Source organism: Eubalaena glacialis, chromosome 4 (assembly GCF_028564815.1).
Source record: "Eubalaena glacialis isolate mEubGla1 chromosome 4, mEubGla1.1.hap2.+ XY, whole genome shotgun sequence".
NCBI classification, from domain to species: domain Eukaryota; kingdom Metazoa; phylum Chordata; class Mammalia; order Artiodactyla; family Balaenidae; genus Eubalaena; species Eubalaena glacialis.
In genome coordinates this window covers 167,176,481-167,199,147 of record NC_083719.1, presented here as the reverse complement: position 1 = coordinate 167,199,147, position 22,667 = coordinate 167,176,481, and positions in this window count along the sequence as shown.

Genomic DNA, 22,667 nt, shown 5'->3' with positions numbered 1-22,667 from the left:
TTAATTTCTCCATCAAATCTGAATGAAATCCTTGCTGGGTAGAGTAATCTTGGTTGTAGGTTTTTCTCCTTCATCACTTTAAATATGTCCTGCCACTTCCTTCTGGCTTGCAGAGTTTCTGCTGAAAGATCAGCTGTTAACCTTACGGGGATTCCCTTGTGTGTTATTTGTTGTTTTTCCCTTGCTGCTTTTAATATGTTTTCTTTATATTTAATTTTTGATAGTTTGATTAATATGTGTTTTGGCGTGTTTCTCCTTGGATTTATCCTGTATGAGAATCTCTGTGCTTCCTGGACTTGATTGACTATTTCGTTTCCCATATTAGGGAAGTTTTCAACTATAATCTCTTGAAATATTTTCTCAGTCCCTTTCTTTTTCTCTTCTTCTTCTGGGACCCCTATAATTCGAATGTTGGTGCATTTATTGTTGTCCCAGAGGTCTCTGAGACTGTCCTCAGTTCTTTTCATTCTTTTTTCTTTATTCTGCTCTGCAGTAGTTATTTCCACTATTTTATCTTCCAGGTCACTTATCTGTTCTTCTGCCTCAGTTATTCTGCTGTTGATCCCTTCTAGAGTATTTTTAATTTCATTTATTGTGTTGTTCATCATTGCTTGTTTACTCTTTAGTTCTTCTAGGTCCTTGTTAAATGTTTCTTGCATTTTGTCTATTCTATTTCCAAGATTTTGGATCATCTTTACTATGATTATTCTGAATTCTTTTTCAGGTAGACTGCCTATTTCCTCTTCATTTCTTAGGTCTGGTGGGTTTTTAACTTGCTCCTTCATCTGCTGTGTGTTTTTCTGTCTTCTCATTTTGCTTATCTTACTGTGTTTGGGGTCTCCTTTTCACAGGCTGCAGGTTCGTAGTTCCCATTGTTTTTGGTGTCTGTCCCCAGTGGCTAAGGTTGGTTCAGTGGGTTGTGTAGGCTTCCTGGTGGAGGAGACTAGTGCCTGTGTTCTGGTGGATGAGGCTGGATCTTGTCTTTCTGGTGGGCAGGTCCACATCTGGTGGTGTGTTTTGGGGTGTCTGTGGCCTTATTATGATTTTAGGCAGCCTCTCTGCTAATGGATGGGGCTGTGTTCCTGTCTTGCTAGTTGTTTGGCATAGGGTGTCCAGCACTGTAGCTTGCTGGTCATTGAGTGAAGCTGGGTCTTGGTGTTGAGATGGAGATCTCTGGGAGATTTTCGCCATTTGGTATTATGTGAAGCTGGGAGGTCTCTTGTGGACCAGTGTCCTGAAGTTGGCTCTCCCACCTCAGAGGCACAGCCCTGATGCCTGGCTGGAGCACCAAGAGTCTTTCATCCACATGGCTCAGAATAAAAGGGAGAAAAAATAGAAAGAAATAAAGAAAGAGGATAAAATAAAATAAAGTAAGATAAAATAAAATAGTGTTATTAAAATAAAAAATAATTATTAAGAAAAAAAATTTTTTTAAGTAAAAACAAAACAAAACAAAACAAAAAAAACGGACAGACAGAACCCTAGGACAAATGGTGAAAGCAAAGCTATACAGACAAAATCTCACACAGAAGCATACACATACACGCTCACAAAAAGAGGAAAAGGGGAAAAAATAATATATCTTGCTCCCAAAGTCCACCTCCTCTATTTGGGATGATTCGTTGTCTATTCAGGTATTCCACAGATGCAGGGTACCTCAAGTTGATTGTGGAGCTTTAATCCGCTGCTTCTGAGGCTTCTGGGAGAAATTTCCCTTTCTCTTCTTTGTTCGCACAGCTCCCTCGGTTCAGCTTTGGATTTGGACCCGCCTCTGCGTGTAGGTCGCCTGAGGGCGTCTGTTCTTTGCTCAGACAGGACGGGGTTAAAGGAGCAGCTGATTCGGGGGCTCTGGCTCACTCAGGCCGGGGGAAAGGAGGGGTACGGAGTGCAGGGCGAGCTTGGGGCGGCAGAGGCTGGTGTGAAGTTGCACCAGCCTGAGGTGCGCCGTGCGTTCTCCCGTGGAAGTTGTCTCTGGATCACGGGACCCTGGCAGTGGCGGGCTGCACAGGCTCCCAGGAGGGGGGTGTGGATAGTGACCTGTGCTCGCACACAGACTTTTTGGTGGCTGCAGTAGCAGCCTTAGCGTGTCATGCCCATCTCTGGGGTCTGCGCTGACAGCCGCGGCTTGCGCCCGTCTCTGGAGCTCCTTTAAGCAGCGCTCTTAATCCCCTCTCCTCGCGCACCAGGAAACAAAGGCAAGAAAAAGTCTTTTGCCTGTTCGACAGCTCCAGACCTTTTCCTGGACTCCCTCCCGGCTAACTGTGGTGCACTAACCCCTTCAGGCTGTGTTCACGCTGCCAACCCCAGTCCTCTCCCTGCGATCCGACCAAAGCCGGAGCCTCAGCTCCCAGCCCCCCCCCGCCCCGGCGGGTGAGCAGACAAGCCTCTCCGGCTGGTGAGTGCTGGTCGGCACCGAGCCTCTGTGCGGGAATCTCTCCGCTTTGCCCTCCGCACCCCTGTTGCTGCGCTCTTCTCCGTGGCTCCGAAGCTTCCCCCCTCCGCCACCCGCAGTCTCCGCCCGCGAAGGGGCTTCCTAGTGTGTGGAAACCTTTCCTCCTTCACAGCTCCCTCCCACTGGTGCAGGTCCCGTCCCTATTCTTTTGTCTCTGTTTTTTCTCTTTTCTTTTGCCCTACCCAGGTACGTGGGGAGTTTCTTGCCTTTTGGGAAGTCTGAGGTCTTCTGCCAGCGTTCAGTGGGTGTTCTATAGGAGCAGTTCCACGTGTAGATGTATTTCTGATGTATCTGTGGGGAGGAAGGTGATCTCCGCGTCTTACTCTTCCACCATCTTCTCCTCTCCCCGGGAGTGTCTTCTTAACTTCACTTTCAGATTTTTCATCATTAGTGTATAGGAATGCAAGAGATTTCTGTGCATTAATTTTGTATCCTGCAACTTTACCAAATTCATTGATTAGCTCTAGTAGTTTTCTGGTAGCATCTTTAGGATTCTCTATGTATAGTATCATGTCATCTGCAAACAGTGACAGCTTTACTTCTTCTTTTCCAATTTGGATTCCTTTTATTTCTTTTTCTTCTCTGATTGCTGTGGCTAACACTTCCAAAACTATGTTGAATAATAGTGGTGAGAGTGGGCAACCTTGTCTTGTTCCCGATCTTAGTGGAAATGGTTTCAGTTTTTCACCATTGAGAACAGTGTTGGCTGTGGGTTTGTCATATAAGGCCTTATTATGCTGAGGGAAGTTCCCTCTATGCCTACTTTCTGCAGGGTTTTTATCATAAATGGGTGTTGAATTTTGTTGAAAGCTTTTTCTGCATCTATTGAGATGATCACATGGTTTTTCTCCTTCAATTTGTTAATATTGTGAATCACATTGATTGATTTGCATATATTGAAGAATCCTTGCATTTCTGGGATAAACCCCACTTGGTCATGGTGTATGATCCTTTTAATGTGCTGCTGGATTCTGATTGCTAGTATTTTGTTGAGGATTTTTTCATCTATGTTCATCCGTGATATTGGCCTGTAGTTTTCTTTTTTGTGACATCTTTGTCTGGTTTTGGTATCAGGGTGATAATGGCCTCGTAGAATGAGTTTGGGAGTGTTCCTCCCTCTGTTATATTCTGGAAGAGTTTGAGAACGATAGGTGTTAGCTCTTCTCTAAATGTTTGATAGAATTTGCCTGTGAAGCCATCTGGTCCTGGGCTTTTGTTTGTTGGAAGATTTTTTTTTTAAATTAATTTATTTATTTACTTTTGGCTGTGTTCGGTCTTCGTTTCTGTGTGAGGGCTTTCTCCAGTTGTGGTGAGCAGGGGCCACTCTTCATGGCGGTGCGTGGGCCTCTCACTGTCGTGGCCTCTCGTTGCGGAGCACAGGCTCCAGACACGCAGACTCAGTAGCTGTGGCTCACGGGCCCAGCTCCTCCGCGGCGTGTGGGATCCTCCCAGACCAGGGCTCGAACCCGTGTACCCTGCATTGGCAGGCAGACTCTCAACCACTGTGCCACCAGGGAAGCCCCTGTTGGAAGATTTTTAACCACAGTTTCAACTTCAGTGCTCGTGATTGGTCTGTTTATATTTTCTATTTCTTCCTGGTTCAGTGTTGAAAGGTTGTGCTTTTCTAAGAATTTGTCCATTTCTTCCAGGTTGTCCATTTTATTGGAATATAGTTGCTTCTGGTACTCTCTCATGATCCTTTGTATTTCTGCAGTGTCATTTGTTACTTCTCCTTTTCATTTCTAATTCTGTTGATTTGAGTCTTTTCCCTTTTTTTCTTGATGAGTCTGGCTAATGGTTTATCAATTTTGTTTATCTTCTCAAAGAACCAGCTGTTAGTTTTATTGAACTTTGCTACTGTTTCCTTCATTTCTTTTTCATTTATTTCTGATCTGATTTTTATGATTTCTTTCCTTCTGCTAACTTTGGGGTTTTTTTGTTCTTCTTTCTCTAATTGCTTTAGGTGTAAGGTGAGGTTGTTTGTCTGAGATGTTTCTTGTTTCTTGAGGTAGGATTGTATTGCTATAAACTTCCCTCTTAAAACTGTTTTTGCTGCATCCCATAGGTTTTGGGTCATCGAGTTTTCACTGTCATTTGTTTCTAGGTATTTTTTGAGTTCCTCTTTGATTTCTTCAGTGATCTCTTGGTTATTTAGTAGTGTATTGTTTAGCCTCCATGCGTTTGTATTTTTTACAGTTTTTTTTCCTGTAATTGATATCTAGTCTCATAGTGTTGTGGTTGGAAAAGATACTTGATATTATTTCAATTTTCTTAAATTTACTAGGGCTTGATTTGTGACCGAAGATGTGATCTATCCTGGAGAATGTTCCATGAGCACTTGAGAAGAAAGTGTATTCAGTTGTTTTTGGATGGAATGTCCTATAAATATCAATTAAGTCAATTTTGTTTAATGTGTCATTTAAAGCTTGTGTTTCCTTATTTATTTTCATTTTGGACGATCTGTCTTTTGGTGAAAGTGGGGTGTTAAAGTCCCCTACTATGACTGTGTTACTGTCGATTTCCCCTTTTATGGCTGTTAGCATTTGCCTTATATATTGAGGTGCTCCTATGTTGGGTGCATAAATATTTACAATTGTTATATCTTCTTCTTGGATTGGTCTCTTGATCATTATGTAGTGTCCTTCTTTGTCTCTTGTAATAGTCTTTATTTTAAAGTCTATTTTGTCTAATATGAGACTTGCTACTCCAGCCTTCTTCTGATTTCCATTTACATGGAATATCATTTTCTGTCCCCTCACTTTCAGTCTGTATGTGTCCCTAGGTATGAAGTGGGTCTCTTGTAGACAGCATATATATGGGTCTTGTTTTTGTATCCATTCAGCAAGCCTGTGTCTTTTGGTTGGAGCATTTAATCCATTCACGTTTAAGGTAATTATCAATATGTATGTTCCTATGACCATTTCCTTAATTGTTTTGGGTTTGTTTTTGTAGGTCCTTTCCTTCTCTTGTGTTTCCTGCCTAGAGAAGTTCCTTTAGCATTTGTTGTAAGGCTGGTTTTGTGGTGCTGAATTCTATTAGCTTTTGCTTTTCTGTAAAGGTTTTAATTTCTCCATTGAATCTGAATGAGATCCTTGCTGGATAGAGTAATCTTGGTTGTAGGTTTTTGCCTTTCATCACTTTAAATATGTCCTGCCACTCCATTCTGGCTTACAGAGTTTCTGCTGAAAGATCAGCTGTTAACCTTATGGGGAATTCCCTTGTATGTTATTTGTTGCTTTTCCCTTAGTGCTTTTAATATTTTTTCTTTGTATTTAATTTTTGATAGTTTGATTAATATGTGTCTTGGCATGTTTCTCCTTGGATTTATCCTGTATGAGAATCTCTGTGCTTCCTGGACTTGATTGACTATTTCGTTTCCCATATTAGGGAAGTTTTCAACTATAATCTCTTGCAATATTTTCTCAGTCCCTTTCTTTTTCTCTTCTTCTGGGACCCCTATAATTCGAATGCTGGTGCATTTAATGTTGTCCCAGAGGTCTCTGAGACTCTCCTCAATTCTTTTCATTCTTTTTTCTTTATTCTGCTCTGCAGTAGTTATTTCCACTATTTTATCTTCCAGGTCACTTATCCGTTCTTCTGCCTCAGTTGTTCTGCTATTGCTTCCTTCTAAAGAATTTTGAATTTCATTTATTGTGTTGTCCATCATTGTTTGTTTGCTCTTTAGTTCTTCTAGGTCCTTGTTAAGCGTTTGTTGTATTTTCTCCATTCTATTTCCAAGATTTTGGATCATCTTTACTATCATTACTCTGAATTCTTTTTCAGGTAGACTGCCTATTTCCTCTTCATTTGTTTGGTCTCGTGGGTTTTTAACTTGCTCCTTCATCTGCTGTGTATTTCTCTGTCTTCTCATTTTGCTTATCTTACTGTGTTTGGGGTCTCCCTTTCACAGGCTGCAGGTTTGTAGTTCCTGTTGTTTTTGGTGTCTGCCTCCAGTGGGTAAGTTTTGTTCAGTGGCTGTGTAGGCTTTCCGGTGGAGGGGACAGGTGCCTGTATTCTGGTGGATGAGGCTGGATCTTGTCTTTCTGGTGGGCAGGACCGCAACTGGTGGTGTGTTTTGGGGTGTCTGTGAGCTTATTATGATTTTAGGCAGCCTGTCTGCTAATGGGTGGGGTTGTGTTCCTGTCTTGCTAGTTGTTTGGCATGGGGTGTACAGCACTGGAGTTTGCTGGTTGTTGAGTGGATATGGGTCTTAGCATTCAGATGGAGATCTCTGGGAGAGCTCTCGCTGATTGCTATTATGTGGAGGTGGGAGGTCTCTGGTGGTCCAATGTCCTGAATTCGGCTCTCCCACCTCAGATGTTCAGGCCTGACAGCTGGCTGGAGCACCAAGACCCTTTTGGGAAGTTTGAGGTCTTTGGCTAGTGTTCAGTAGGTGTTCTGTAGGAGTTGTTCTACATATAGATGTATTTTTGATGTATTTGTGGGGAAGAAGGTTATCTCCACATCTTACTTCTCCACCATCTTGCAGGTCCTACTCACCCAGGGGTTTTTGTTGTTTCTTTTGTTTTGTTCACTTTACGAAAGTGGGATATTGCATTTCCTTCTCTGTATCCTGCTTTTCTCACTGAAAAGTTTACCATAGAAGTCCCTCCAAGTAAATTGTCTTGAATTTAATTCATTTTTCTAAGCTGCTTAACCTTCCATAAAATAGTTGTGCCACACATTACTGTATCTCTTCCCTATCGACAGGCAATCTCTTTTTTCCCACTGCTGTGTTATACTAATTGGCAAATGAAGGGGTGGGGCCTGTGGTGCTGGAAGGTGCTGGAGGGAGAAGGTAGAGTTGATGAAGCTGGAGTTGTTGTTGCTGGTTACGTTTCCATGTGCCAGGGACTGTGTGGGGTCAGTTGCATGTCTGGTGTGTCATCTAGGATGAGCCCAAACTAGGATACAGAGCGCAGCTGTCAGCTGAATTGCTGGCCAGGGGCCTTGTGCACTTATTCGCATGGGTGGCTGTCTTATTTGCACTTTTCTTAGTTTCTGGGGTTGCAGAGTCTTGGAGTGAGAGAAGAGTGCAGATGGAGTGAGTGGAGGATGCAGGAGGTACAAGTCTTTGGGGTTCCTGTGGGGAGAGGCAGAGGCCGAGTCTTCAAGAGGCATTTTGTGAGAACTAAGGTGCATGCTTTTCAGGTTACAGGTACCCAGTGAGGCAGGACAGGAATCGAAACAGGAGGCTGCAAACACATCAGTCTCCAAAGACATGGGGGCCATAGTACCTGTGGGAACTGCTAGTGAGGGCTTGGGAGAGAGTGTCACTCAGCAGTCACAGGCTCAAACAAGTAAGGTGCTCCTGTAGGCCCCCAGAAATGCAGAGGACCAGGGCTGGAGTTTCCATACATGGGAGCCAGGCTTGCTTGGTGGGGTGATAGGAAGGCTAAGGGGCAGCGTACAGAGTGGGTGGGATGGCTGGAACCAGGGCTGGGCAAGAGCAGGAGCCAGGCCTGCTGGAGTAGGTAGCTTCAGCAGGGCACTGGGCTGTCTGTTCTCTCCTTAAACCCACAGGATTCAAAAAAAAGAAAGAAAGAAAACCCACAAGATTCACAGCCCAGGAGGGCTGCTCCGATTGGCCATGCCTGCCTGGCCCTTGATCCTCCAGGCCACGGCAGGCTGGGCCCAGGATCAAAGGTGCCACTAAGACCCATGAGGCACGGTGATTCCCCAAGTGAAAGTAGAGTAACGTGACTTGAAGCAGGAGGAATTGACACTGGGGCACCTGTACTTCATTATGTCCACTTTACAGATGGGGATATTGAGGCACTGCGAGGGAGCCATTTACCAAAGTTTGCTGTCTTATTTGGTTTCCCCAGAAACAGACTCTGAGACAAGGATTTGTGCACAAGTGTTAATAGTTAACTGAGTGCTGCGGTAGGTTATTTGGGTGCAAGTTTGTGGGAAGCACTCTGAGGGAGTGGGGAAGGGAAGAACACCCATAAACAGTGTGTTAATGAGCAGGCTACTGCTGGGGCTCAGTCCCCTGGAGACCTTCCAGAGACTTGGAGGCACACTCTTTGAGAGGTCTCACTGAGGGGCAAGGAGGCTGGGACACTGACACCCCCACTCTCATCCTGGGGGGTCACTTCCTCAACACCTCAGGCCTGCACTACCCAGAGGCAGAGATATGTCTGGAATAATCAAATGACCTCAGAGAGAGAGAGACCTGGGGGTGCCACGTGACCTTAGGATAGGCCTTGGCTGTGGACAGGGCACCCACTGGCAGTGTCTGTACAGTTCCATTCCTGGAAAGGGGCGGACCAGGGGATGCAAGAGACAGCAATCAGCCTTACTCCGTTATCATGCCCTACTTCCCGCCTCATATCGAAGTATTTTAGACAGATCATGTGGTTGCTGGTGGGGGCCAGTTGGCACCTCCTCTCTGCAGGGCAGTTTAGCAATGGGCCACTTTAGCTGTGAGGAACAGATGTCCCCCCACAAGACTCAAACCACAGCAGTGAACGGAAACCAAATTTCAGTGTCAAAACTGTCAGAGGGCCTGCGAAGCTGCTGAGTGCCTGGGCTCGCTCTTCTCTTTTACTTTGCAGCTTCATTTGGTCAGTTAGTCCTGCCCCAGCCTTCCAGAGCCTCAGGAGCACCCACTCCAAGCTGGGGTCCAGGGTCCAGAGCACGACTCAGGAGGGAAGATGCCTTCTTGTGAGGGAGGAAATCTCTCCCCAGGCTCTGCCTCCAACGAGTGTCCCTGAGGCCAGATCTGGGTCTGTTCTGACCAAGGTGGTGGTGTTGGCTTGGGGTTGGTAGCACCTCCTTACACCCTGGCCACAACCTCGAGGGGCTCTAGACCTGGAGGAGTGACCCTAGACCAGGCCTGTGGCAGCCAATGCACCAGTGTCCCCAGCCCAGGGTCAGAGTCACCTCGAGACTTCATGGCACAGGTGGACTGGGGAGCCCTTCCCAGCACACACTCAGCCAGAGTCTAGACCCCTCAGTCTCCAGTGTCCTTATCCTTGGGAGGAAAGCCAGGGAGGGAAGGCCTAGGCCAAGGGCCCCAGCCACTTTGCAGGAGGGCCTGCTGCAGGCCTGGACAGGTGTTGGGAGCCTGGCATGTGTCCTTGCTTGCATTTCCCAGTGCTTGGGGTGGTAACCAGGGTCTGGGATCCAGGGAGCTGTCCATCCTGGTTTCCTCTACCCCTGGAGCATCCCCAGCCCTGGCAGCCTCTATGCTGAGGTAACAGCAGCTACCACGAAATCTCTGAGCATCTTGCCGTTTATATTGTTAAATTAATTTTAAATACTCAGGTAATACATGAATACATATTTCTTATGCAAATGAAATTATTTTAGTAAAGCCAAAACTCCTTGACCACTTGCCCCTTGCAGAATCTCAGGCCCCAGGTAACACTGTTTGGATTTGCTGACTCTCCTTGCAGATCTTCCCTATGCATTTACAGACACGTGCATCCACCTGTAGCATATGCAAGCATCTCTGTGTGTATGTTATAAATAGCATAATCTGTCCCTATTTTTCTGCAGCTTGATTTTTTCAACATCAACCGTCTTGTTGAGTGGAGTATATGTTAGTGCATGCCTCTCTGCCATTCATCTAATGGCTGCTGTACTCCCCAGTATGACCGACTGGCTGGTGGAGTGTTTCTCCTACTGATGGATATTTGGAGTCTGGGTAAGATTCTGCAGTTCCCTTCCTTGGGTTAGACGGTTTCTCCTCCATTATTGTAGGGCATCTCCAAGCCCCTTTGGCTCTTTCTTCTCTAACTGCTCCATGGCTGGTTCCTCCACTGCCTTGCCTCAGCTTTTATCTCTGTGCCAGCGAGCCCACATCTCCACGTCCATTGGGAACCTTATCTGGCCACCTCTACTGGACTGCCTCCGGGCATAGCTGCCAACACACTAGCCTCTACGTTTCATAAGGGACAGTGGCCAATAAACATTTGTCAAGCCAGACACTGTTGGTCATGCTGTGTCCTTCTAGAAGAAATTTTTAAGGGCAGCCTTAGGGGGGCATGTTTACACACCGAAGGTTTCCTCAATCACCACTGTGGAGGGCAGCCAATGCCAGGGCCGGCTGTGATACACAACCCAGCCTGCACCTCAAGGAGGAGCCTTGCAGAAGGCAAGAAACCTGAGTCACATCCTACCCTACCTCTTCCCAGCACTGGGCCCCCTTGCCAGTCAGGACCATATCTGAGCCTTGAGGGGGAGATAAAGATTCCAGTTAAATGACACTGCAAGGCAGCCCAGACAAATTGGGAAGGAGGGGACACTCTAGAGGATGACTGACCTGGCTCATGCAGCAAATCAAAGGCAAGAAAAGCAAAAGGGTGAGGAGCACTATAGATTAAAAGAAATTAAGAATTATAACATCCAAATATCCTGTATGGTCTTTGTGTGAGATCTTTTCTTCCCAAAAGAAAAGAGACTTTATTTCTGAGGCAACAGGGAAATATGATCGTGGATTGGGTGTTAAATGACACCAAAGACTTCTTGATTACTTAGTGTCATAGTGGTATTTATGTAGGAAAATGTCCTTATGAGGTATATAGGGGATTTTAGGATTTTAGTTATTTTCTGTAAGATGTCTAATTACCAGTGGCCTCTTCATTCGTCCACAGTGTAAGAATATTATAAGAAGCAATTTTTATTTCTAAAAATGGAAGAATAAAGCTGTTTGCAAAAAATTTGAAAAGTTAAATAAGAATCAAAGTCAGTAATACTGTAGTGAAACCAAGTATATTCATTTACTGATAGTGAGAGTGTACAAGCATATGGGAAGATAATTTGGCAATAAGCAGCAAGAGCCATAAAAATGTTTGTTCATATCCTCTAGCCCAAGAATCTCACTGCTGGGAATTTACTCTGATGAAATAATCCAAAAGAGGGGGAACCTCTCACAGCAAGGCGTGGCTGTTTGACTTACATACTTTGGCTTGATGGCGTTGGAAAGCAAAGTGCTAAGAGCTGTGTCGCAACTTGGAGGCCTGAACAATGCACTGTGATTACAGCCACACGAAGGCACGTGTGCCTGGGGTCCACACCAGCAGAGAGCCAGGAGAGTGAGAGTGCTGCCACATCTGGGGAAGGGGCAGCCCTGCTGGGAAGCAGGCGCTGGAGGTTTTTCCAAGCTGGTACCCTGCTGTCTTGGCCACAAATATAACTTCCTTGGAAATGGATTGTGAGCCTGGAGTGGCTTGTGATTATTTACTTGTTGAGAATCCAGCACAGTGACTTTCAATAGGGCAAAGCTGGGCTTTCAGGGGTACTGGGAAGCCCTGTCCTTGCCCCATTTCTCTCAAGAGCCCCTCTCCGCCAGTCTTGGAACTCTGTGCTTACACACGGACAGGCCTTCCCCACTAGGGTGAGATTGTCAGACCCTCTCCTGAAATCTTGGGTGGAGAAGGAGGGGAGGAGGAAGGGCCCATAGAGGGGAGAGGGAATAGAATAAAGTAGACTTACTGGTTTAGGTCCTTAGCACAAGTTATCCTGCTACCTCAAAACCTTAGAATGAGGCACGGCATAAAATCTCTCTTCACCGTTTCTTCACCATAGTCCACAGTAGATATTATTATCCCCATGTCAGATGGGAAACATGAAGATACAGAGGAAACATGAGTCCACAGTAGATATTATTATCCCCATGTCAGATGGGAAACAGATGAGGAAACTGAGGCTCCAAGGGTTTGGTAATTTCACTAAGTTTACTGGTTTCATGTGTAAAGCTGAGATGCTAACCCAGATCTGTGTGTTTGGGGTCAGGCTCTGGGGAGCAGGCACTGAAGATAAACAGACATGAAGAACCAGCCTTCACCAGGTTGTCTCTCTCTACGGTGTCCTCTGGGACTTCTAGAACAGGAAACTGAGGCCAAACCCTTACAGGCTTGCACAGGTGACTGCACTTCCAGCTTCCTCGATTCTTACCCCATAATCTGATTTCAAACCCTACTGTCAGGGTTCTGGGCCCTCATGTCCCATTTAAGTATGGCTTTAAGGCTTAACAGAGCTTTCTGCTGATCCCACTTGTCATCTCTGAGGGTCTCAGAGAGGAGACTTAAGAGATGGGTCATGTACAGGGTCTTCCACAAGGAAGTGGAGGAACAAGGACTTGAGCCCTGACTACTGATCATGGAAGGGACGCATCATAAGATAGATTCGTATTTTACTTTTTTAAAAATTGTGGTAAAATACACAAAAATTTACCATTTAAGCCATTTTAAAGCATACATTTCAGTAGCAGTAAGTACATTTATAATGTTCACCCATCACTACTATCTAGTTCCAGAACTTTTTCATCATCTCAAATGAAAACCCCGCACCCATTAACAGTCACTTCCCATTCTTCCCTGGCCCCAGCCACTGGAAACCATTAATCACTTTCACCTGACAACCACTAATCTGCTTTCTATCTCTATGGATTTGCCTATTGTGGATTTTTCATAAAAATAGAATACAATATGTTATCCTTTGTATCTGGCTTCTTGCAGTTAGCATAATGTTTTTCAGGTTCATCCAAGTTGTAGCAAGTGTCAGCAATTCATTCTTTTTTTAGATGAATAATATTCCATTGTATTCATAAACTGCCTTTTGTTTATCCATTCATATGTTGGCAGACATTAGGTTATTTACCCATTTGGGCCATATTGAATAATGCTGCTATAAACATTAGTGTACAAGTATTTATTTGAGTACCTGTTTTCAACTTTTTTGGGTATATACATAGGAGTGGAATTGCTGGGCCATATTACTGTTATGACGTTTAACTTTTTGAAGAACCACCAAACTGTTCTCCACAGTGACCGCATCATTTTCCAATTTCTCCACATACTCGCCAGCACTTGTTATTTTCTGTTGTTATTATTATTATTGCCATCCTAGTGGGTGTGAAGTGGCATCTCATTGTGGTTTTGATTTGCATTTTCCTAATGATTAGGGATGTTGAGCATATTTTCATGTGTTTCTTGGCCATTTGTATATCTTCTTCTTCTTTGGAGAAATGTCTATTCAAGTACTTTGTTCATTTTTTAAATTGGATTGTTTGTCCTTTTTGTTGAGTTATAAGAGTGCTTTATATATTCTGGATATTAGACCTTTATCAGATATATGAATTGTAATATTTTCTTCTGTTCTGTGGGTTGTCTTTTCACTCTCTTTTTTAAAAATTAATTTCTAAATTGAGGTTTAATTGAAAATTAAGAATTTTCTATACTTAAGATGATTAATTTAGGTACAATTTGATGATTTGATATACACTGGGAAATAATCACCACATTCAAGCTAACATATCCATCTCTTCAGATAGTTAGCATTGTGTGTATGTGTGTGTGTGTGTGTGTGTCTGTGTCTGTGTGTGGTGAGAACACTTAAGATCTACCCTCTTAGCAAATTTCAAGTATACAATCAAGTGTTGTTAATATGGTCACATTGCTATACTTTAGAACTTTAGTACTTATTCATCTTGCATAACTAACATTTTGTACTCCTTGACCAACCATCTCCCCATTTCCTCCTCCCCCCATCCCCTGACAACTACCATTTTATTCTCTGCTTCTATGAGTTCAACTATTTTAGATTCTACATGTAAGTGAGATCATGCAGTATTTGTCTTTGTATCTGGATTATTGCACTTAGAGTAATATCCTCCAGGTTCATTCATGTTTCCATGTTGTCACAATCACAAGATTTCCTTCTTTTTCAAGGCTTGAATAATATTCCATGTGAGACATATATATATATAGATAGATAGATAGATAGGTATCTGTATGTGTGTATATATATATATATCTATATATATATATCTATCTCACATTTTCTTTATCCATTCACTTGTTGATGGACATTTAGGTTGTTTCCATAACTTGGCTTCTGTGAATAATACTGAAATGGACATGGCAGTGCAGATATCTCTTTGAAATTCTGATTTCATTTCTTTTGCATATATACCCAAAAGTGAAAGATTGCTGGATCATAAGGTAGTTCTATTTTTAATTTTTTGAGGAACTTTGTAATGTTTTCTATTAAGGCCATACCAACTTACGTTCCTACCAAAAGTGTACAGGGGTTCCCTTTTCTCCATATCCTCACCAACACTCGTTATCTTTCATCTCTCTGATAATAGCCATTCAACAGATATAAGGTGATACCTCACTGTGGTTTTGATTTGCATTTCTCTAATGACTAGTGAAGCTGAACATCTTTTCATATACCTGTTGGCCACTTTTATGTCTTACTTTGAGAAGTGTCTATTCACATCCATTGTTCATCTTTCAATTGAGTTATTTGGTTTTTTGCTATTGAGTTGTTCATGTTCCTTTTTTATTTTGGGTATTAACCCCTTATTAGAAATATGGTTTGCAAATATTTTCTTCCATTCCATGGATTGCTTTTTCATTCTGTTGATTGTTTCCTTTGCTGGGCAGAAGCTTTCTGGTTTGATGAAATCACACTTTCTTTTTGGTTTGGTTGCCTGTGTTTTTGGTGTCATTTTCCAAAAAATCATTGCCTAGACCAATGTCAAGAAGCTTTTCCTCTATGTTTTCTTCTAGTAGTTTTATGGTTTCAGGTCTTATGTTTAAGTTTTTAATCCATTTGGGCTAGACTTTTTGTGTATGGTGTGATATAACTATCCAACTTCATTATTCTGCATGTGGATACCCAGTTCTCCCAACACTACTTATTTAAGAAATTATCATTTTCCCATTTTGTATTCTTGGTACCCTAGTCAAAGATCAATTGACTGTAGATGCTTAGACTTATTTCTGGGCTCTCTATTCTTTTCGTGGTCTATATGTCTGTTTTTAATGCCAGCATCATACTGTTTTGATTATTGTAGCTTTATCACATATTTTGAAATGGGGAATTGTGATGCCTCCAGCTTTGTTCTTCTTGCTCAAGATTGTTTTGGCTATTCAGGGTCTTTTGTGGTTCCATATGAATTTTAGGATTTTTTTTCTATTTCTGTAAAGAATGCCATTAGGATTTTGATAGGGATTGCATTGAATCTCTAGATTGCTTTTGGTAGTATTACAATCTTAACAATATTAAGTCTTCTAACCCATGAACACAAGTTGTCTTTCCATTTATTTATGTCTTCTTTAATTTCTTTCAGCAATGTTTAGTAGTTTTCAGTGTGCAAGTCTTAAATCTCCTTGATTAAATTTATTCATAAGTATTTTATTCTTTTTGATGCTATTGTAAATAAAATTATTTTTCTTAATTTCCTTCTCAGATTGTTCAGGCTAGTATACAGAAATGCAACTAGTCTTTGTATGTTTTTGTTTTGGGGTGTTTTGTATCCTGCAACTTTACTGAGGTTTTTTTTTCTTTAGTCCTAGCAGGTTTTTTTTTTTTTCTTGATTCTTCAGGATTTTCTACACTTAAGATCGTGTTATCTGTGAATAGAGAGAGTTTTACTTCTTTTCCAACTGCATATCATTTTTTCTTTTTCTTGCCTAATTTCTCTTGCTAGAACTTCTAGTACAATGTTGACTAAGGCAGCAAAAACAAGTATCTTGGTCTTGTTCCAGATCTTTGGGATCAGTTCTCTGTTGAATATGTTGTTAGCTGATGGGTCTCCATATATGGCTTTTATCAATTTGAGAAAGTTCCTTTCTCTTCCTAGTCTTTTGTATTACTGTATGGTCAGCATTTTTTATCATGAAAAGGTGTTACATTTTATCGAACACCTTTTCTGCATCAATACAGATGGTCATTTTATCCTTCAACTTATTAATATGGTGTATTGTATTGATTTTCATACAGAACCATTCCTGGGACAAATCCTGCTTGATCATGGTGTAAAACCCTCTTAACAGCTGCTGAATTTGGTTTACTAGTACTTTGTTGAGGATTTTTGCATCTGTTTTCATAGGAAATATTGGTGTGTACTTTTCTTTTCTTGTTATATCTTTATCTGGCTTTGGTATCAGTGTAATGCTGGCCTTATATAATGAGTTCAAAGTGTTCCCTTCCCTTCTATTTTTTTGGAAGAGTTTGAGAAGTGGTGTTAATTCTTCTCTAAATGATCAGTGGAGTTTACCAGTGAAGACACCTGGTCCTGAACTTTTCTTTGCTGGGTGGTTTTTAAGTATTAATTCAATCTCTTTACTTGTTATAGGTCTATTCAGATTTTTAATTTCTTCTTTAGTCAGTTGTTTGTGTTTCTAGGAATTTGTCCATTTCATCTAATTTGTTGGCATATGTAGTATTCATGGTACGTAGTATTCTTCTATAATCTCTTTAATTTCTGTAATGTTGGTAGTAATGTTCTCACTTTTATTTCTGATTTTAATAATCAGCATCTTTGTTTTTCTTAGCTAATTTAGCTACAGGTTTGTCAATTTTGTTAACCTTTTCAAAGAACCAACTTTTCGTTTTGTTGATTTTCTATGTTGTTTTTGTATCTTCTGTTTCATTTCACTTCACCCTAATCTTTATTATTTCCTTCCTTCCACTAGCTTTAGTTTTACTTTGTTTCTTTTCTCACTTCCTAAGGTTGAATGTTAGGTTATTGATTTGAGACCTTCTTTTTCTAATGTAGGTTTTTTTCAGCTATAAATTTCCCTCTGAGCAGTGTTTTTACTGCATCACATAAGCTTTGGTATTTTATGTTTTCATTTTTATTTATCTCAAAGTATTTTCTAATCTCCTTGGTAATGTCTTCTTTAACTTATTGCTTAAGAGCAGGTTGTTTAATTTCCACATATTTGTGAATTTTCCTTCTGTTATAGATTTCTAGTTTCATTCCATGTGGTCAAATAAAGTACTTTGTATGATCTTAATCATTTGAAATTATTTGAGACTTATTCTGTGGCTTAATATATGGTCTGTCCTAGAGAATGTTCATGTGCACTTGAGAATACTGTATTCAGCTGTCATTATATGGACTGTTATGTATATTTTCTCTTTGGTCTAGTTGGTTAATACTATTGTTTAAGTACAGTTGACCCTTGAACAATACAGGGGTTGGGGCACCAACCTTCCACACAGTTGAAAATCCACATATAATTTTACAGCCAGTCCTCTGTATCTGCACTTCCACATCGTGGATTCAACCAACTGCACATCGTGTAGTACTGTAGTATGCATTTAGTGAAAAAAATCCACATATAAGTGGACCCATGCAGTTCAAACTGAGGTTGTTCAAGGGTTAACTGTATTCTATTTATTTACTGATCTTCTGTCTCATGTTTCTATCATTATTGAAAGAGGTGTATTGAGGTCTCCAACTATTATTGTAGAACTATCTATTTTCCCTTCAATTCTGTCAATTTTTGTTTGGTATGTTTGGGGACTTTATTGTTAGATGCATATGTGTTTATAACTGTTATATCATTTTATTTTTACAATTTTTATTGGGATATAGTTGATCCACAATGCTGTGTTAGTTTCAGGTGTAGAGCAAAGTGAATCAGTTATACATATACATATATCCACTCTTTTTTTTAGATCCTTTTCCCATATAGGCCATTACAGAGTATTGAGTAGAGTTCCCTGTGCTATACTATAGGTTCTTATTAGTTACCTATTTTATATATAGTAGTGTATATATGTCAATCCCAATCTCCCAATTTATCCCCCCACCCTTATCATCTGGTAACCATAAGTTTTCTACATCTGTGACTACTTCTGTTTTGTAACTAAGTTCATTTGTACCCTCTTTTTAGATTCCAAATACAAGTGATATCATATGATATTTGTCTTTCTGTGTCTTACTTCACTAAGTATGATGATTTCTAGGTCCATCCATGTTGCTGCAAATGGCATTATTTTGTTCTTTTTTGTGGCTGAGTAATATTCCATTGTACCCATCTTCTTTACCCATTTTTCTGTTGCTGGACATTTAGGTTGCTTCCACGTCCTGGTTATTGTAAACAGTGATGCAGTGAACATTGGGGTACATGTTTCTCTTTGAATTATGGTTTTCTCTGGGTATATGCTTAAGGGTGACATTGCTGGGTCATATGGTAGTCCTATTTTTAGTTTTTTAAGGAACCTCCATACTGTTCTCCATAGCGGCTATACCAATTTACGTTCCCACCAACAGTGTAGGAGGGTTCCCTTTTGTCCACACCCTCCCCAGCATTTATTGTTTGTAGGATTTTTGATGATGGCCATTCTGACCAGTGTGAGGTGATACCTCATTGTAGTTTTGATTTGCATTTCTCTAATAATTCTCTAATAATTAGAGATGTTGAGCATCTTTTCATGTGCTTTTTGGCCATGTATGTCTTCTTTGGCAAAATGTTTATTTAGAGCTTCTGCTCATTTTTTGATTGAGTTGTTTGTTTTTTTATATTGAGCTACATGAGTTGTTTGTATATTTTGGTGATTAATCCCTTGCAAATATTCTCTACCATTCTGAGGGTTGTCTTTTTGTTTTGCTTACATTCCTATCATTATTGAAAATGGTGTGTTGAAATCTCCAACTATTATTGTATTGTGTTTTTATTTATACAGTGTGCCTGAGAGCTTTATTGTTAGGTGCATAGGTGTTTATAATTGTTATATCTTTTTGGATAGATTTAAACTTTTAGCAGTATATAATGCCATTCTCTGTCTCCTGTAAAATTTTTTTACTTAAAGTCTATTTTTTCTGATATTAGTAGAGTCACTTCAGTTTTCCTTTGGTTATTATTTGCATGGAATATCTCTTTCTATCCTTTCACTTTCAATTTTTGTGTGTGTCTTTGGATCTAAAGTGAGTCTTTTGTAGACAGCATATAGATAGATCACTTTTTAAAAAAATCCATTCTGCTACCTCTACCTTTTAATTTGAGAGTTTATTTCATTTACATTTAAAGTAATAACGATAAGGAAGAACTTAATGTTGCCATTTTTCTGTTTATTTCCTTATGTCATACCTTTTTTGTTCCTCAATTCCTCCAATACTGCCTTCTCTTGTGTTTAATTGATGTTTTGTAGTGTACTATTGATTCCCTTTTTATTTCCTTTTCCATACACTTTGTAGTTAATTTTCTTAGTGGCTGCTTTGGGGATTACAATTAACATGTTAAAATTATAACAACCTAGTTTGAATTAATACCAACTTCTCTTCAACAGAATACAGAAACTCTGCTCCTGTATATGTCCATCCCTCCCCTTTTATTATTTATTTATTGTCACAAATTGCATTTCTATACATGTGTGCTCACTTACATAGATTTATAACCATTGTTTTATGTATTTGTATTTTGAATCATGTAGGGAAAAAAAGAGGAGTTGCAAACCAAAAGTACAAATATACTACCTTTTATATTTACCTATGTAGTTACCTTTACCAGTGTTTTTTATTTCTTCATATGACTTTGACTTACTGTTTATGTCTTTTCATTTCAGCTAGAAGAATTCCATTTAGCATTTCTTGTAAGGCAGTTCTACTAGCAATGAACTCCCTCAGCTTTCATTTATCTAAGAATGTTTTAATTTTTCTTTCATTTTTAAACTATATTTTTCTAGATAAAAAATTCTTGGTTGACAGTTTTTTTTTTTCTTTCAGCATTTTAAATATGTTAACCTTCTGGTCTCCATGGTTTCTAATGGGAAATAACCTATTAATCTTATTGAGGTTCCATTATATGTGACAAGTCACTTCTGTCTTGCTGCTTTCAAGAGTTTCTCTTTGTCTTTGTTTTTCAATATTTTCATTATGTGTGTCAGTGTGGATCTCTGAGTTTATTCCACCTGGAATTTGTTGAGTTTCACAGGTGTGTAGATTTACGTATTTTTATTAAATTTGGTAGGTTTCTATCCATTATTTCCTCAAATATTCTTTTTGCTCCTTGCTCTCTCTTCTTCTGAGACTTCTATGATGCATATGTTGGTATGCTTTATGGTGTCCCATAGGTCTCTTAGGATCTGTTAATTTTTCTTCATTCTGTTTTCTTTCTAATTGTAAGACATTTAGTTTATTTGAACTATTTTTAAGTTCTCTTATTATTCTTCTGTTAGCTCAAATTTGCTTTGGTCCCCACTAGTGAATTTTTCATTTTAGGTTTTGCGCTTTTCATCTCTAAGTCCATTTGGGCTGCCATAACAGAATATCATAGACTGGATGGCTTTTAAACAAAAAAATTTAGGAGGAATTCCCTGGCAGTCCAGTGGGTAGGACTCCATACTTCCATTGCAGGGGGTACGGGTTCGATCCCTGGGGGGGGAACTAAGATCTCACAAGACATGCAGCACAGCCAAAAACAAATGAACAAACAAAATTTACTTCTCACAGTTCTGGAGGGTGGACGTCTGAGAGCAAGGTGTCAGCAGATTTGGCGTCTGATGAGAGCCCACCTTTTGTTTCACAGACTACCATTTTTTCACTATACCCTCATATGGTGGAAGGGGCAAGCAAGCTCTCCAAGGTCTCTTTTATAAAGGCAGTAATCCCATTCATGAGGGCACTCCTTTTCCTCAAAAGTTCCACCTCACACTGAGGATTAGGTTTCAACATGAATTTTGGGGGGACACCAATATTCAGTCTAAAGCAATCTCTAAAATTTCTATTTGGTTCCTTTTTATATTTTCTATTTCTTTATCAATATTCTCTATTTGTTGAGACATCCTTCTCCTGGTTTCCATTCACTCTTTGTCCATAGTTTCTTTCTTTTTTTTTCCTTTGAGTAGAGTTATGACAGTTAAATTAGTATTTTTCTAGTAGTTCCAATACGTATGCTTCCTCAGGGACACTTTCTGTTAATTTTTTTTTCTTGTGAATAGGCCATAGTTTTTGGTTTTTAGAATGACTCATTTTTTTTGTTGTTGTTTAAAAAAGTGGGCATTTTAAATACTATGCTGTGGTAATCTGGAAATCAGATTCTACCTCTTCATCAGGATTTTTTGTTGTTGCTTGCTGTGAGTTTCAGCTGCTTGTTTGTTTAGTGACTTTTTAAAACTACTTTTGTAAAGACTGTATTCTTTGTTATGTGTGGCCTCTCAAGTCTCTGTTTCTTTAAGTTAGGCATCAGCTAGTGGTTCAGTAGAAATTTTTTTTTTTTTTGGAAGTAGAAATTTTTTCAAATGCCTTGAGCTGAGAGAGAGAGAGAGAGAAAGAGACAGAGAGAAGAAAAAAGAACAAAATACTGTTCAGGTCTTTGCAGATTGTCTCTGTGTTGAGGCACCCTGTGAATGCTTAGCAAGGTCATTTACAACTTCACCTTGGCCTTCACTTCATGCTTTTGTGGAGCCTAAGGTCATCAAGAGGTAAAAGCTTAGGGTCTTCTCAGGAATTTTCTAAGCACAAATCTTTCCTTGGGTATGCACAAGGTTTTTTAGGTCCCTCATTATATGTGGGAGCTTTTCAAAGCCCTTATTCTTCAGAGTATCTCATCCTCTAGCTTTTCTTCCCGGGTTTCTGGAATGTCTATTGTTTGCCCCAATTGCTATTTTCCTCCTCAGGTGGTAACAACTTTGTTCATTTGCCTTTCAATGTTTTTGATGAATATCCTCAGTGCAGCCACTTGTCCACCCAGAGAGAGTTTGAAGTTGGCAAAACAAAGGCAAGTCCCTTGCATTGGTCCTTCAGGGAACCCCATAGATACGTCAAAATAGACAACCACATATCCTTGGGAACAGGGTTCACTCTGTTCCTGGATACCACACTGGGAATGTGGACTGCTGTTTTCAACTACTGCCACTCCAAGGAGGGAATTGGGAAAGGGTATGTTAAACTGCCACAAAGCTCTCCCATCATGTTTCAGTGGTCTTTCTTCTGGTTAAGCTTTTGCTTGGTTGCTGTAAATATTTGACTATTTTCTACAGTTCTGATAAGGTTGCTTCTAGAAATTTTTGCCAATTTTTTTCAGTGTTTTGGGGAAGGGATGGGCCCCCAGAATTTCCTACTCTACCATTTTCTGTAGTGCCACCCATATCTTACTTTTTAAGAAACTGCCAAACTTATTTCCAAAATTATTACACCATTTGACATTCCTACCAACAGTTTTGAGAGTTCTAGTGTCTCCATATCTCAGCCAACACTTGGTATGGTTAGTCTTTTTAACTCTAGCCATTTGTTCAGATTGTCTCCTATTCACCCTGTTGGCAAGGGAGGGAACCCCACCTTAAATAGCATGAGATGGCCGAACACGTGACACCTAACACTGGACAGACGAGATAGACAACAATTTATTAGTCACATATACTCATAGCCCAGGGGAAGAGGACGTTATATTCCATGCAGGGCCACGTGGGGCCTGACTCAGGAGCAGAGTGAACCAGCAGGGGCTGGGGGAGGCAGGATTTG